Below are 14,878 nucleotides of genomic sequence, written 5' to 3'. Positions count from 1 at the left end.
CTTTGAGAGAAGGAATACATGTGACATTCAACCATGGCCATCATGCCCAGCCCAACCGATTCTCAAGATTCCCTATATAAGAATAGAGGTTTGTTGTCCGGTCAGGGCCCCCTCCACATTTAGAGAAGGGTCTGACCAATGTTGATTTGTGATCTACATTGAATGTGCGTGCCCCACTACACCACTTCCACCTTTCTTTCTCCCCCCTCCTAGATAAATATTGAAAATACTTATTTGATAGAATTAATGAAGTGAGACCCCCTACTATGAATCTCGATATATGATTTTTCATCCTCCTTCCATTTGCTGAAAGATATTAAAATATCGTGTTAGCTTCCTCTGCCCATAGACAAAACTACCTTGATCTCTTACTTTGGTCCATTTAGAGCTTCTTATTTTCCTTGGTGATTGCATCCCTCCACCTCCTCCATTCCTTCGCCTCTTAGTCATCTAAGTTTTTTCTCTTTCCCAAGTCATCTGATTGTTTGATCTTTTTTAGGACCTCAGTTATATTTTTCTTTATATCCTCTCTTACATGGTTTTGAAATCCCACATGGTGTTGCCTCACCTCATTAATTCTAACTGCAAGAATCTTCATATTGGATCTAAGCCGAGTTTGTATGAACTCATTTTCTCCACCTCGTCCTTGAAGTTGACTCCTATAGCTACAGTCGGTCCATTTTGAAATATGTGAACCTTCAAAACATCTCATTGCAGCACTCACAATCAGAGAATGGATCGATAGTTGATGTTGAAGTGATATCACATATACTAATAGGAACTGATATGCCAATTCCAATGAACTAAGGAACCTATCTCACGTTCATATCACATTGTGTCTCATTGTGCTCAATAAAAGAATATATCATGAGATAGACTATGATTATGAAATTTATGGAATGAGTTTTTTGTACAATGAATCTGACTTTCATGTAAATTCATGATGAGCACCATTACTATGATGTGTCCACCCGCAAATTAGAGTGTCACTGTTTCCAAGCCTCCATAGTCCATCAAATCATACCATAGATGATTAGTTGGCCTAATTGTGTCTTTTACTGCTTAATAAAAGGGTATGCAAATGATTTAGATGGTTTACAGAATAGTTTTTAAAATGTCTGCAAGATATCATAAAACCGTTGACTCCATATAATTGTGAATACCCAACGACATCCCATAGGTTTCTTTCCAGTGATATTTCTATCAATTCCCATTCGTGGTCTTTAATTAATGCACTTATTTCTCATCCATAGCTTTCTTATAAGTTGGGTTTTCCCATGCTTCCATAGGAGTTGCTGGTGTATGATGCAGGACAAAGTCACGGACGTCGTCTCCAGGGGTACCGAGGTGATGCTCGGATTCTGGGGGGAATACGCGGACATCGTCGAAGACGTCGTCCCTCGGTGCTGACCTATGGAGATGCGACTACGTGATGCGATGAAGACCCTAGGTGACGATACGTGTAGGCCCCCACTCGTGGGGTTCGCCGGACTCCTTGCTCCGGGACGGGCGATTGACGGCAGTGATAGTGACCTCCTGACCCTCGTCGAAGCGACGAAGGAGTCTACAACGCCGAACGGACTGAGTCCGTTGGTGCGCACCTAACGGACAGGCTCGGCCCATACCTAGGATAGACGCTCGACAAGCAATCTCTCGTGTCCAGTTATACTCTCACCTACTCTATCTCAAGCGCGGTGGAGTGCAATCAAAAGGGCATACGAAAAAAGATAATTAACGGGCGGCCTAGAGGAGCGAGCTACCTACCTGGCGACGTAGTCCCGGAGTCATACACTTGTCAATGCAGAGTTATCGGCGCGGGCAGGTTAGATGGAGTCGACAGCGCGGGTAGCGATGACGGTGGCACGGATGGCGGGAACGACGGCGGCGGCGCAGGCGACGTGGTGGAGTGGGCAGCGCCGACTTTGGCGTGGGGCGCAGCATGGGCGGCAGCACGGCAAGGTGCTGCAGCAATGGCACGGGAGGCAGCGCTGGCGACGGCGCAGTGAGGCGTCGCGGTGGCGCGCCGACGGCGTCACGGGCGAGGGCGTGGCAAAGCGGCACAAGCGGCAGCATTGCGAGGCATCATAGTGGAAGCGCGGTGAAGTGGCGGTGCGGGCAGTAGTGCGGGTGATGGCGTGAACAACAGCACGACAAGGCGGCGCTAGCAATGGCATAGCAAGGTGGAGGCGCAGCAAGACAACGCGGTGGCAGTGAACGCAGCAGCGCGGCGAGGCGGCATGGCAACGACACGGGCAGAGGCGCAGAGCGGCGCCTGGTAGAGCGGGCGAGGAGACCCGGGCTAGGGGCAGCAGCTGTGATGGGCCGTTGCCGTAGATGTAGCGAGAGGAAAATACGAACGCGGGGATGGGAGAAGAGGAGGAGAAAAGGCGGTGGTTTGACGGCGCGGGCGGCGCGACAACAACGGGGTCCAGCAGAGTGCGGCGGCGCGCGGGCGGCACAGCAACGACGATATCCAGTGGAGCGCGGCGGTGCGAAAAGGCGCGGAGTGGCGCGTGGTGGCACGGGGCGGTGCGCAGTGGCTCAGGACAGCACGGGACGGCGCGCGGTGGCTCGGGGTGGCACGAGGCGGCTTGCGGTGGCACGGGGCGGCTCGCAGCGGCACGGGCAGCGTGGGGCAACACGGGGGCGCGAGGCGACGCGGACCAGTGCGGGGTGGCGTGGGGTGGCGCGCGACGGCGCCGGCAACCTTCCCTCTCCTTCTTCATCTTCTCCTTCTTCTCCCTCGCTCTCTCGAACGTGGAAAGGAGGGTCCGCTTTTCAAAATTAGAACTAGACTTTTAAACTTTGACCCAGGGATTAGGGGTCCCACTCCATCCCTTATATGGGGATGGTGATGGACCCCTTGAAAGAGGACCAACATGGGGGCCCATTAGACATAAGAGCCCCCTTAAAAACACAAAAAAAAAACAAAAGGGAAGAACACAACCGAAAATAGAAATAGGGGGGGCTGAAAGGAGGGACCGTGCGGTTGATATGGCCCGAAATACGTTAAATCTGAAAAGGAAGGGGGTATCTACGCCTTCACCTTGGCATGTTGATCTGGCAGGGCTCGCGCGAGCAACTGTCACTAGCGACGACATGGGCTTCGACGTCGTTCTTGATGGAGGGGAATCTCCTTCTTCATCAGTGTACTTAAAGTTCATTTATTGTTTAGAAAGCATTAATAACCGGGTTACTATTTTTCAAATTCAAGATAGTTGACCATTTTGTACGGCATTGGCTTTGCACATGTTCTAGTTCCTTTTTATGATAGATATAGGATAAAGTGCCTCATCTTCACTCCTAATAGAATTCTTAGGTTGACCAACACATGTGGTTTGTTGATTTACTCTTTTCATTCATCGTTCATAAAGTTTTGGATAAGATGTAATCTCATGTGAGTCCCTTTTTGTCACTTATCTGATAAGCATGTAGATTACTCTCAGGTTCCCTAATTTTATTATCATCATGTTATTTGAGCGGTCTTTCTAGGAATACGCGTGTTCTGTCTTTAGTCTTTTCATCTGAAGAGTTTGATTAGGATGTAGATCATGTCCGACTATCCTAGTATGAGATGGATAGTAAATTTTGGTTTCATCAAAGGTAACATCCTTTGATACAAAGATTTTTATAGCTCTAGGGTGCATTAGTCTATACCCATTCTGTCTACTTGGATACCCTACAAACACACATGGGATTTAGGTAATTATTTATCTTCTTTAAAGTCATGTTAAAGTACATACCCTACACAAAAAAGATTTGAGGTTTCAGTCCATCTCTTAATCTTATTTCAGGAAAACTATTTTTTAAGATCTCTTTAAAACTCTTCATACCTAGAGTTTTAGAAGGAAGCTGATTTACAATAAGCATAGAAATATTACTAAAAAACTCTAGAGATTTTTATGGATATTCATTTCGATCATAAGTGTCCAACATTTATCCATTATATCCCCAACTTTCTCCTCATAAAGACCGTTATCTTGAGGAGTGTAAGGACATGTAGTTTCATGCCTTATTCATTATATAATAATAAATTATTTCAGTTACTTATTTCCAAAATGTTTTGCATTATCTGTCCTCACATCTTTAACCATGGTTCTGTATTTTCTTCTAATTTTGAGGTCTGATCATAAAGCTTTCTTTAGTTATTTTGAGGAGAATTTGTGTGATTGGAAATGAGAACCGTAACCCCACATTGAGTGATATATGCTCCACTTTTAGAGGTGATTTTCATCTCTTGAAATCTGTTTTCTCCTCAAATTACTTGGGCTACTGTATTGTCGTATGATAATTCATTTTGTCTATTGTAAAGTTAGATTTGAAGTCCTTATAATTCAGGTTTGACACCATTTAGAAAATATTATACACAATATTTTAAGGTATATTATTTTTCCATTATTGTGTAGAGTTCAACAGATGTAAATTTCACCATAAATGGCACTCAATTCATTTGCATAGGAGATGACTGATTGATTTTCTTGATGTGGTAAGAACGCCTTATTCACCAACTATGCTATCTTATTGTGATCATTTGTCTTTGAGTTAAATTTGTGCATTGCATCCCAGATTTCCTAGGTTGTCTTTGCTATTTTAATGATAGTAAAATTTTGTTGTCATGGAATTCAAAAATCCATGAATAGAAAACTTCTTATTCATATATTCATTTACTATATTTATTCGAGTCAGAATCAATCTTTCAAACCAATACATCAAATGTACCTTTTTGGGGAACTTTTTCCACCCTTGACCTGCTCTCGTTGAGATGGTTCTGAAGTCGTTCACGTGCCCAGCCTCTAGAAGTATCTACGCAATCACTGAGCGCTTGGATCTCAACTTCTTCTTCAACTCACCTTGAAAATCTCAATCTTCTCACCATGAAGAGTTTTGCCTTTACTGATTGGAGAAGAGAGTATTGTGGAGAAAGGGGGGCTCTCAAATCTGGGTGGCTTTGGTGCTTGAAATGAGTGCCCCTTCCCTAGGTTTTTTTCTCAAAAACCCATGAAGTAAAAAATATTGACCAATGCCCATATGATGTTATGCGTGTGACCCTCTAGGCCCATGTATAATTTTAGCTCATAACTCTAGTGGACCAATAACAATTATTGGTCAACCTTATTGATTAATTATTTCAACATATAGATTAATAAACTAACAATCGATTTAACCCAATCAACAGGTTAAATTTTCAGGCCGTGGTGTGCCAAGCTACACCTTGTGTTCTAGAAGATAACAAATGGTGTTTGAACTCTCTCACGAAACCTTTACCACCATTGGTTAACTAATATGTATAATCCATCATTGGCACAATACTCTCAAATGACTTAGGGAATGGTTCATCTTCAAACCCTAATCCATCATTCAATTTGTACTAATGCATAATGAGAATCATCAGAGAACGTCTTCCTTGTATGGTTGATTCTCAAACCCTAATCCATCATTTGATTAGTCTTGATGCGTAATGGGAATCATTGGAGGATGTCTTCCTTAAGCCATGGCTTTTCTGCATTACCTTCCTTGAGTCAATCTACTCTTATACTGAGGGCGGATGATCCCGTCTTGACCACACAATCACCTACGCGAGTTTCTCACTACATCTCAGCAATGACTTGTTTGAATCCCATCATTAGCGGCTCGTAAGTCGTAATCAAATGTAGTTGTCCATTCACAAGATATCCTTGGTGTCTCAAGTCAGTGGATCACTTATACAACTATGACATGAATCAATTTGATTGAAGTTTAGGTATAATACCATTCAAGGATTCATATGGATTAGTTCAGTGAACTGTTTTTCCAAAGGCACACAATCTGTTCACAATGTTGCCACACAATAGCCACAAGATCAACCATACTTATTGTATAAGTAGGATCAGTTAGTGCTATTCAATTCGAATACTTCAATGTCCATCTCGATTATCCATTGAATAATAATATTTAGCATACATGTTTAAAGCCTAGCGATCATTGTATTATGATCTCATCATAATTTTGTAGGTCATAACATGTATTCATGGACTTCATTATTATCATCACACTAGAATAATAATGAACCTATTCAATGAACTTAAATAAACATGGTGGTGTGATTGGCTTGACGGCCACATAATATCCATCACAAATTATTCTAACTAAACGAATGACACTCTTAATGACCTTGTGAGGGAATTAAGATAAGACAAGACGAATCAATAGAATGTGATCGATTAGAAAACATAGTACTGCATCGAATGCTAGTGAAATTGACAAGCTAAAGAAGAGACACCTTGGGCAAGAACCACAGATCGACCAGAAGTTGAAACGTAAAATAGATGAAAATGTTCAATATGAATGAATTGATGGTCAACTCCCAACTCAACCTTTAGTTAATCCAGGAAATTTATGCTCAATAGGTAGCTCCACTTTAGAACTTCCAACGAAAAGGAGAGACTTGGAGCCCCCTTGATATAATATGAGGCAGAGAGAACATCATTTAATAGATCTCTTCTAGATTCAGGTGCAAGTGTGAATGTGATGCCTAAAGCACTATATTATAAGTTTAAATCTGGGGATTTAGAACCCTTAATGTTAGACTTACAATTAGCAGATATATTTATTAAATAATCCCAAAAAAATAGAAGATATAATAACTTAATTCAAAAAGTGCCAATTTTCTGTAGATTTGGTTGTGGTAGACATGAAAATCATAGGAAACTTAAGCAATGCACCCATTATCCTAGCAAGACCTTTTTTAGCTACAACCAAAGCCATTACCGCATGGTGTAAAGGGACTATATCTCTAAACATGAGAGGAAAATCTATCAAATTATCCATTTTGAATGTTATAAAATATCCTAAGGACTGTAATGAAGACATTTGTTTTATTGATTTTGTTAAGGAATATAATTTTGGTTTTGATAAAATATGAATTATTTTCTATTGATTATGTAAATGCTGAAAATGAAAATTTCAAAGATATATCAAGTTTTCTCCCTCCCACTAACATTGAACTTAAACATTTACCCTCTCATTTAAAAATATGCTTTCCTAGGGCTTAGAGATACTCTCCCAGCTATAATTTCATATTTGTTAACTTTGCATCAAGAATTATCATTGATCAAGTTGTTGTCATATCATAAATCAGCATTAATATGGAGCATTGAGGATATTAAAGGAATAAGTCCTAAGACTTGCGAACATAGGATTTTTATGGGGGAAAATTCTAAACCATCAAGACAGCAAAAAAGAGATGAAACTCACACATGCTTCCAGTAATAAAAAAACAAATTCTCGAATGATTGAAAACTGGTTTTATTAATGTTATTTCAGATAGTCCTTGGGTTAGTCCTATTCTTGTAGTGCCAAAGAAATCAGGGTTAATTTTAACTAAAAATGAAACGGGGGTGGGGATTACAAAGCAGGGTAGCTTCAACTTGGAGAGTATGCATAGTCTAAAGGAAGCTAATCTCAATAATGAAAAAAGATCATTATCCCCTTCCTTTCATTGCCCAAATTCTCCAAAAATTATTTTAGAAAAAAAAATATTATTTTCTTGATGGGTATTAAAGATACAATCAAACCAAAATCAATGAAAGTGATCAACAAAACAACCTTTACTTACCCTGTTGGTACATTTGCTTTTAAAGGGATGCCATTTTATTTATGCAATGCCTCTGCTACTTTCCCAAGAGGCATGAACACTACGTTTTCAGAATGCTATCCAATGTTCTTAAAGAACTGAAAGAACTAGCAGGTGATTGTCTCAAAATATTTATGAATGATTTCTATGTCTTTGGGTCATCTTTTGATACTTGTTTAGCTAACCTTGAAAAGGTTTTACAAATCTTCCTGGAGAATCAGCGAGTGCTCATTTGAGAAAAGTCCAACTTTATGGTAGAGGAGGGCATAGTGTTGGGCCATCAAATAAGCAAGGATGGACTAGGTGGACAAAGCAACGGTGGAAGTGATTAAGAACCTACCACTGTCCACCACTCTGAAGCAACTTAGGGGCTTTGACGGTCACTCCGGCTTCTACACGAGGTTCAAAAAAGACTTTGCCCAAATCTCTTATACCCATCTACTATCAAAAAAATAATGACGCTATTTTTCTGACTGTGCAGAAGGATCCTTTTTGCTGGTTAAAGGAGCACTCATCAACGACCCTATCTTACAAGCCCTTGTATGGAACTTACCACTTGAGCTGATGTGAGATGCCTCAGACTTTGTAGTAGGAGCTGTCTTAGGTCAGAATAGAAAAAAATCCTGTGGCTATATAATATGCTAGCAAAACCTTAGGTGAGGCACAAAAAGAAACTACACAACAAGTGAGAAGGAATCGCTAGCAATAGTTTTTGCCTTAGAAAACTTTATGTGCTACTTATTGGGTACTAAAGTTATAGTTTTTTTTTCTGATCACGCAGCATCAAAATTCTTTATTTCTAAAAAGGAAACTAAACCTTGGCTTATTAGATGGATCCTACTCATGTAGGAATTTGATTTAAAAATTAAGTATGGGAAGGGAGTAAAAAATGTAGTGGCTGACCACCTATCCAGACTTTCGAATCACTCTTCCATTCCCATCTGAAAATCCTTCCCTGATGAGCATATCTTAGAAATAAGTTATCGATCTTTACCATGATATGCCCACATAGTGAACTACCTTGTTCTAGGATTAATTACAGATGACTGGGATTCAAGGATAGGAAGAAATTCTTTAGATATATTCAATTCTAATTTTATAAGGAACTCAAATTGTTTCATCTACAAATTGACCATATCTTTAGGATATGCATACCAAAAGAAGAAGAACAACATAGTGTGTTAATCTTATGCCATTCTCCGCTTTGTGGAGGACACTATGCAAGTAAGATTACTGCTTTAAATTTTCTACAAAGTGGTTTTGTTTGGCCCAATTTGTTCAAAGATGCTCTTAAATTTTGTTCTGCCTGCACGCAGTGCGAAGCAGCAATTAATGAAAGGAAGAATGACCGCATGCCACTTCAACCCATTATAGAGTTAGAGATCTTTAGTTTATGGGTAATAGATTTCATGGGACCCTTCCCAAATTCAGAGGGGTATGAATATGTCTTAGTGGATGTCAATTATATGTCTAGATGGATAGAAGCCATCCCCATTTGGAAGAATGATAACAAGGTAGTATGTAAGTTTATTCACTAAAACATATTTTCTAAGTTTGGGTGTCCTATAGCGATTATTAGTGATGGAGGAACTTGCTTAATAATTAATACTTCTGTTCCCTCTCAAAGAAACATGGAGTGCACCATAGGATTACCCCCTTACCACCTTCAGTCCAATGGACAAGTAGAAGCATCGAACCAAGAGATAAAGAAAATCATCAAACAATTATTAAGCCTGAGGGAAAAGATTGGTCGAATAGACTCTATGACGCCTTATCGGCCTATGAAAGAATATAAAAACCCACTAGGAATGTCCCCCTATTGACTCATATTTGGAAAAAGCATGCCATGTCTGGTAGAACTAGAACATAGGGATTATTGGGCCATAAAACAGTTCAATCTTTCTTTAGACACAGTCGAACCTGAGCAAATTTTACAAATCCATGAGCTCCAAGAGCTGATGAATGAAGCATTCGAGAGTTCACACATCTACAAAGCCAAGATGAAGGCCTTCCATGACAAAACTTAAACCGACAAGCATTTCAAGAAGGCTAGAGAGTTTGGCTTTACAACTCTCGACTACAGCTCTTTCCCAGAAAATTGAAGTCAAGATGGGATGTGCCATTCACTATCATTAAAATTTTCAACAGAGGCGCAGTTACAGATTGTGATCCAAAGAAAGGAGCGTTGTTTACAATAAATTGCCAAAGGTTGAAAGCATACTTGGAAACATTCTCATTGCCCCAACACATGACTATGTCCTTAGAAGAACTAATGGATCTGCCACTGTCCTGAAAGGGCAGACTTGGTTTTAATTATCCTCCCATGTTAGTTTCTTTACTTTATGATTCTCTTTTACCCTTATTTCTGTGTTTTTTTATTTTCAGATAAATGGCCCAGTAGCGCACACCACCCAAGAACTTACACAACATGTTTTCAACTTCAAAACCTCTTAATAACGCTGTTTGTAATTCTTGAACCTGAAGTTTTATTTTCTTGCATTCTTATACACAGGAGAATATGCATGATTTAGGTGGGGGGAGAGTACTTGAATGGTTCAGAATTACTAAGATCAAAGTAAAACTATACTTAATTTTTAGAAGAACCTGAAGGTTGCATGGAGTACTTGTCACCTCAGAACCTTGTGAGTAAAGGGGTAAAAGTATAGGACCCATCATTTTAACTACTAAAGAGAGGACCATGTAATCTAGGACCCCCAATGGATAGCTTAAATTGTAGAACTCTATGGGGTGGGAGTCTTGACAAGAGTTGAAGTAGTAGAGAGGGAGCGGTGGAACTAGAAGAATCAAAGTCTTGATAATAGAAGAAAGGAGAATAAGAAAGCACATAATGGGATAAGAAAAAAATCCCATATCCAACGAAGAAGCCATAAGGGTCTATTTATAGAGTTGAGAGGGAAGCGAGAGAAATGTTTCCGTCTTAACGAAGGTAAGGCGAACATCTTCATGATAACATGTTTGAATGCAGAGTCATCATGATCTTTTGACAGCACGCTGCCACTTGACACCATAGCTGTATTCATGATATGTCATTTATAGCCGTTGTCAAACATCCGAGGCGCTCGTGTTTGTACGGAAGATGGTGGTTCACAATTCCAAGGCACTGGCGTTTGTATGGAAGACAGTGGTCCAACATTCCAAGGCTCTGGCATTTGTATGGAAGACGCTGGTCCATCATTTCGAGGAATTTATGCTTGACTGTGGTTCTCTGAGGATGGATCTTCCACCTGAGAAACATGTGTTTTCATAAGCATGGAGGTGGCAGCAACAGCTGGAGAAACCCGAGGAGGATTGGCAATATGTTTGAGAAGATTAGTTGCATTAACATCCCCCCGCAAAACCAAGGTGGGAAGCACATTGACTTTTGATCAGATCCACTGAAATTGTTGCTTTGAGAGTGGTTTGGTGAGAAGATCTTCAAGTTGATCATGAGTAGATAAGAAGGAAACTTTATGAAATCCAGCTGAGACACGTTCTCTAACCAAATGAAAAGCAATTTCAATATGTTTCGTGCGAGAGTGGAACATAGGATTTTTCATAAGATAGGTGGCACCAAGGTTATTGCACCATAGCGTTGGAGATAAACCTGGATGTAAATGAACTTCAAGAAGTAAAGATTGAGATAACTGAATGCCAAATGATGTTCAGATAAGTTCAATTCCTAAAAATACTTAGATGGCCCTAGATCACGAAGAGGAAATTTACTTTGAGTGCATTAATAGTGATGGTAACTTCATTTGTATTAGATCCTAGCAGTAAGATATCATCAACATAGACGAGAAGAAATAAATGAAAGTCAGATGTTGTTTTGAAAAACAATGAAGTATCAGTTTTTGAGCTTTAAAAATTTAATTGTCATAAGAAAGTAGAAATTTTTGATGCCACATCTGGGGTGCTTGTTTTAAGCCATAGATTGATTTCTTTAGTAGACAAACATGATTAGGATATACGGTATTAATAAATCCCGGCAGTTGTTTCATATAAAATTTTCCACTTAGATCTCCATGTAAGAAAGCATCAGAAATATATAATTGTTGAATGCACCAGTTTTAGAAATAGCTACTGATAATAAAAGATGAATTGTAGTCATTTTTACTACCGGACTGAATGTGTCATGATAATCCATACCTTGAGACTGACTAAACCCTTGAGCTACTAACCTGGCTTTATATCGTTCAATAGAGCCATTAGCACAAAGTTTGGTATTAAGTACCCATCTGGGGGAATGGTAAGAAGCCATGTCTTATTTTGATGGAGTGCACTTATTTCTTCTTCCATTGCCTTTTTCCACATTGGCATTCGTAAGGCCTGAAAAACAGTAGTAGGTTCAAGTGATGAAGATAAAGAAGATTTTGTACTTACTTGCGCATGATGTGCATTGAAGGTCGAAAGAAGTCATCTTTGTTCCTGAGTAGCTGTGGAACATCAAGTAGATCATATATGTGACACATTTTAAGATGAGGTGTTGACTGATGTGTTGTTGATGTTGAATCACTTCTGTGTTCTACAAGTTGTGAAGGCGGTGGTGTGGAAGAGGAACTTATCAAGGGACTTTGTTCTGATGAAGACATAGATTTAGTTGATTCCGCATGATTATGAGATAATGAAATTGTTGATTCAGGTAGATTGTTCAGTGTAAGATTGATTGATGTATATTCTAGTCATGCAGCCCCTAAGATTCCATCAGTGGAATGAGAAGAAGAAAAAGATTGAGAGAATGGGAAAATAGATTCATCAAATATAACATCTCTTGAAATGTATAGACGATTTGTGGTGAGAGACAGACATCTATATCCTGTGTAAGGAATTATAGCCGACAAAAACACAACGTTCCGACCAAGAAGACAATTTATATTTAGTATAAGCACGAAGGTTTGGAAACCAAACCAAGCCAAAAACTTTTAAAAATGTATAATCTGGTACCTTGGAGTTACGTATCTCAAAGGGAGACTTGTTATCAAACACAGGAAAAATCATTCAGTTGATAAGATACGCAACAGTTGCAACAACATCATCACAAAATTTTTCTTGCATGGAGGCTTGTTGTAACATGCACAATGCAGTCTCTATAATATGTTGGTGGTTACATTCAGCTGTCCCATTTTGCTTCGGTGTATGGGATAGGACACTTGATGTTTAATAACACATGTCTGAAACTATTTATAAAGAGATTGAAACTCATCACACCAATCAAATTAATATACCTTTAGTTTTATAGAGAACTGTCGTTCTACAAATTGTTCCAATTGTATGAATGTAGTGAAGACGTCACTCTTGGCCATTAATGGATACAACCATGTATACCTGCTGTATTCATCAATGAACGTAACATAGTATGAATACCCAAGATAAGATTTAGTGGGCAAAGGGCCCCAAAGATCAGAATCAACAATTTGAAGCGGTAAACGAGAAGAGTATTGATTAACTGAAAATGACAGTTTTCATGCCTTGCTTAAGCAACATGACGAAGAAGTAGATGGAAATAGTGTTTAAGATAAAGGAAGTCCAAAACGTGAGATAATTTGTTTTAAAATACGAAACGCAGGATGTCCTAGGCGTAGGTGTCACACATCAGCAGTCTGCCGCTCGCCAAAAAAATGTCTGTCCCATGAGAAGAAGCTCCCCCGTCATGTGATCCTTTATATAGCACACGTTAGGGTGAAATTCAACAAATACATTGTTATATGTCTTGGGTTTATGAATAGAAAGAAGATTTTTGGATTTGTGGTGCATGGAGCATATTATGAAGATTAAGAGCATGATTTATGTTAGTTAGGGGAATAACAGAAGATCCAAGAGAAGATATGACCAAACCTGTACCATCACCTATGAAGAGCCGATCAGAGCCACCATATGGAACCCATCCGTAGAGGTTGTGAATATCAAAAGTTACATGATGCGTGGCCCCGCTATCAGGGTACCATGCAGTGGTATGCTGAGGGAGAGCTTGTGGAGGGACCATTGGACGTGCATGACCACCATGATGAGATATGTAGGCTTACGGTAGTGGAGAGTAACTCAACGTTGGTGATCCACTAGGCATTCCTGAAAACACAGATGGTCAATTTTGCGAAAAAAGATCTGCATTCAGGTGCACGGTGTCCTTTCTTGAAACATAACTAACATCTAGGGACAAATCATCCTCCATGTCCACGTCATCCTCGTCCATCTCCAGCTCTTCCAGTATAACGATATCCTTGAGTGCGGGAGGAAGGTGAGTAATGATTGAAGTTGGAGTTTGAAGCTTGACTTACATGGGCAGTCTGCACCTGGTTGGCCATTGGTGTTGAAGAGGGATACATGGGCTCATCCTCACTTCCAAAGTTGTCTAATGCCACTTCAGAGAGGAGAGCAGCAACCAAGTCATCAAACGACAAACTCTCATTTCGAGTTGTTGTACCAGTTCGAATTGAGCAAAATTTGGATCGAAGGCCACGCAGAAAAACAAACTTTGTAGTGTGCTCAGCCACAATTTTTTGAAACTCAGAGATGCATTCATCAAGGGATGAGTTCCCTTAAAGGAATGAAACCTCTTGCTTAAATCCATTATTCAAGATTTCGATGTAGACGAGAGTTCTAATGTGAGCTTATCCCAGGCCTCTCCGGCTGTGAGATAGTCGGAAACCATAGGCAGAAATTCAGCGGACATTGAAGAAATAATAGTGGAGAGTACCTGCTGATCATAGCACTTCCAAGGCATATTTTCGTCGTCGGTATCAATTTCTTCAAGAGGTGGATGCATCAGATGTCGACCAAGGCATTGGGATTTGATGATTGGAACTATCTGAATCTTCCAAAGGAGGTAGTTTGTTTTTGACAACTTGATCATCATCAATGGAGTTGAGGAGATTGTGTTGACTGGAGTGCCCATGTGTTCACAAAAAAGAAGAGAAGGCCAACTAGAGACAAGGTTGGCAGTAACACCCGCTCCTTCAGTTGAGACGCTCGCAGCTTCAGCAACCTCTGGTACCATGAGAAGAATTGAAGTAGTAGAGATAGAGCAGTGGAACTAGAAGAATCAAAGTCTTGATAAAAGAAGAAAGGAGAATAAGAAAGCACAGAAAGGGATAAGAAGAAATAAGGATCTATTTATAGAGTTGAGAGGGAAGTGAGAGAGTTGTTTCCACCTTAATGAAGGTAAGGCGAACATCTTCATGATAAGACATTTGAATGCAGAATCATCATGATCTTCTGACAGCACGCCGCCAACTGACACTATAGCTGTATTCATGATATGTCATTTATAGC

This window comes from Wolffia australiana, chromosome 9, assembly GCF_029677425.1.
Source record: "Wolffia australiana isolate 7733 chromosome 9, ASM2967742v1".
NCBI classification, from domain to species: Eukaryota; Viridiplantae; Streptophyta; class Magnoliopsida; order Alismatales; family Araceae; genus Wolffia; species Wolffia australiana.
Note: the sequence above shows the minus strand (reverse complement) of the source record.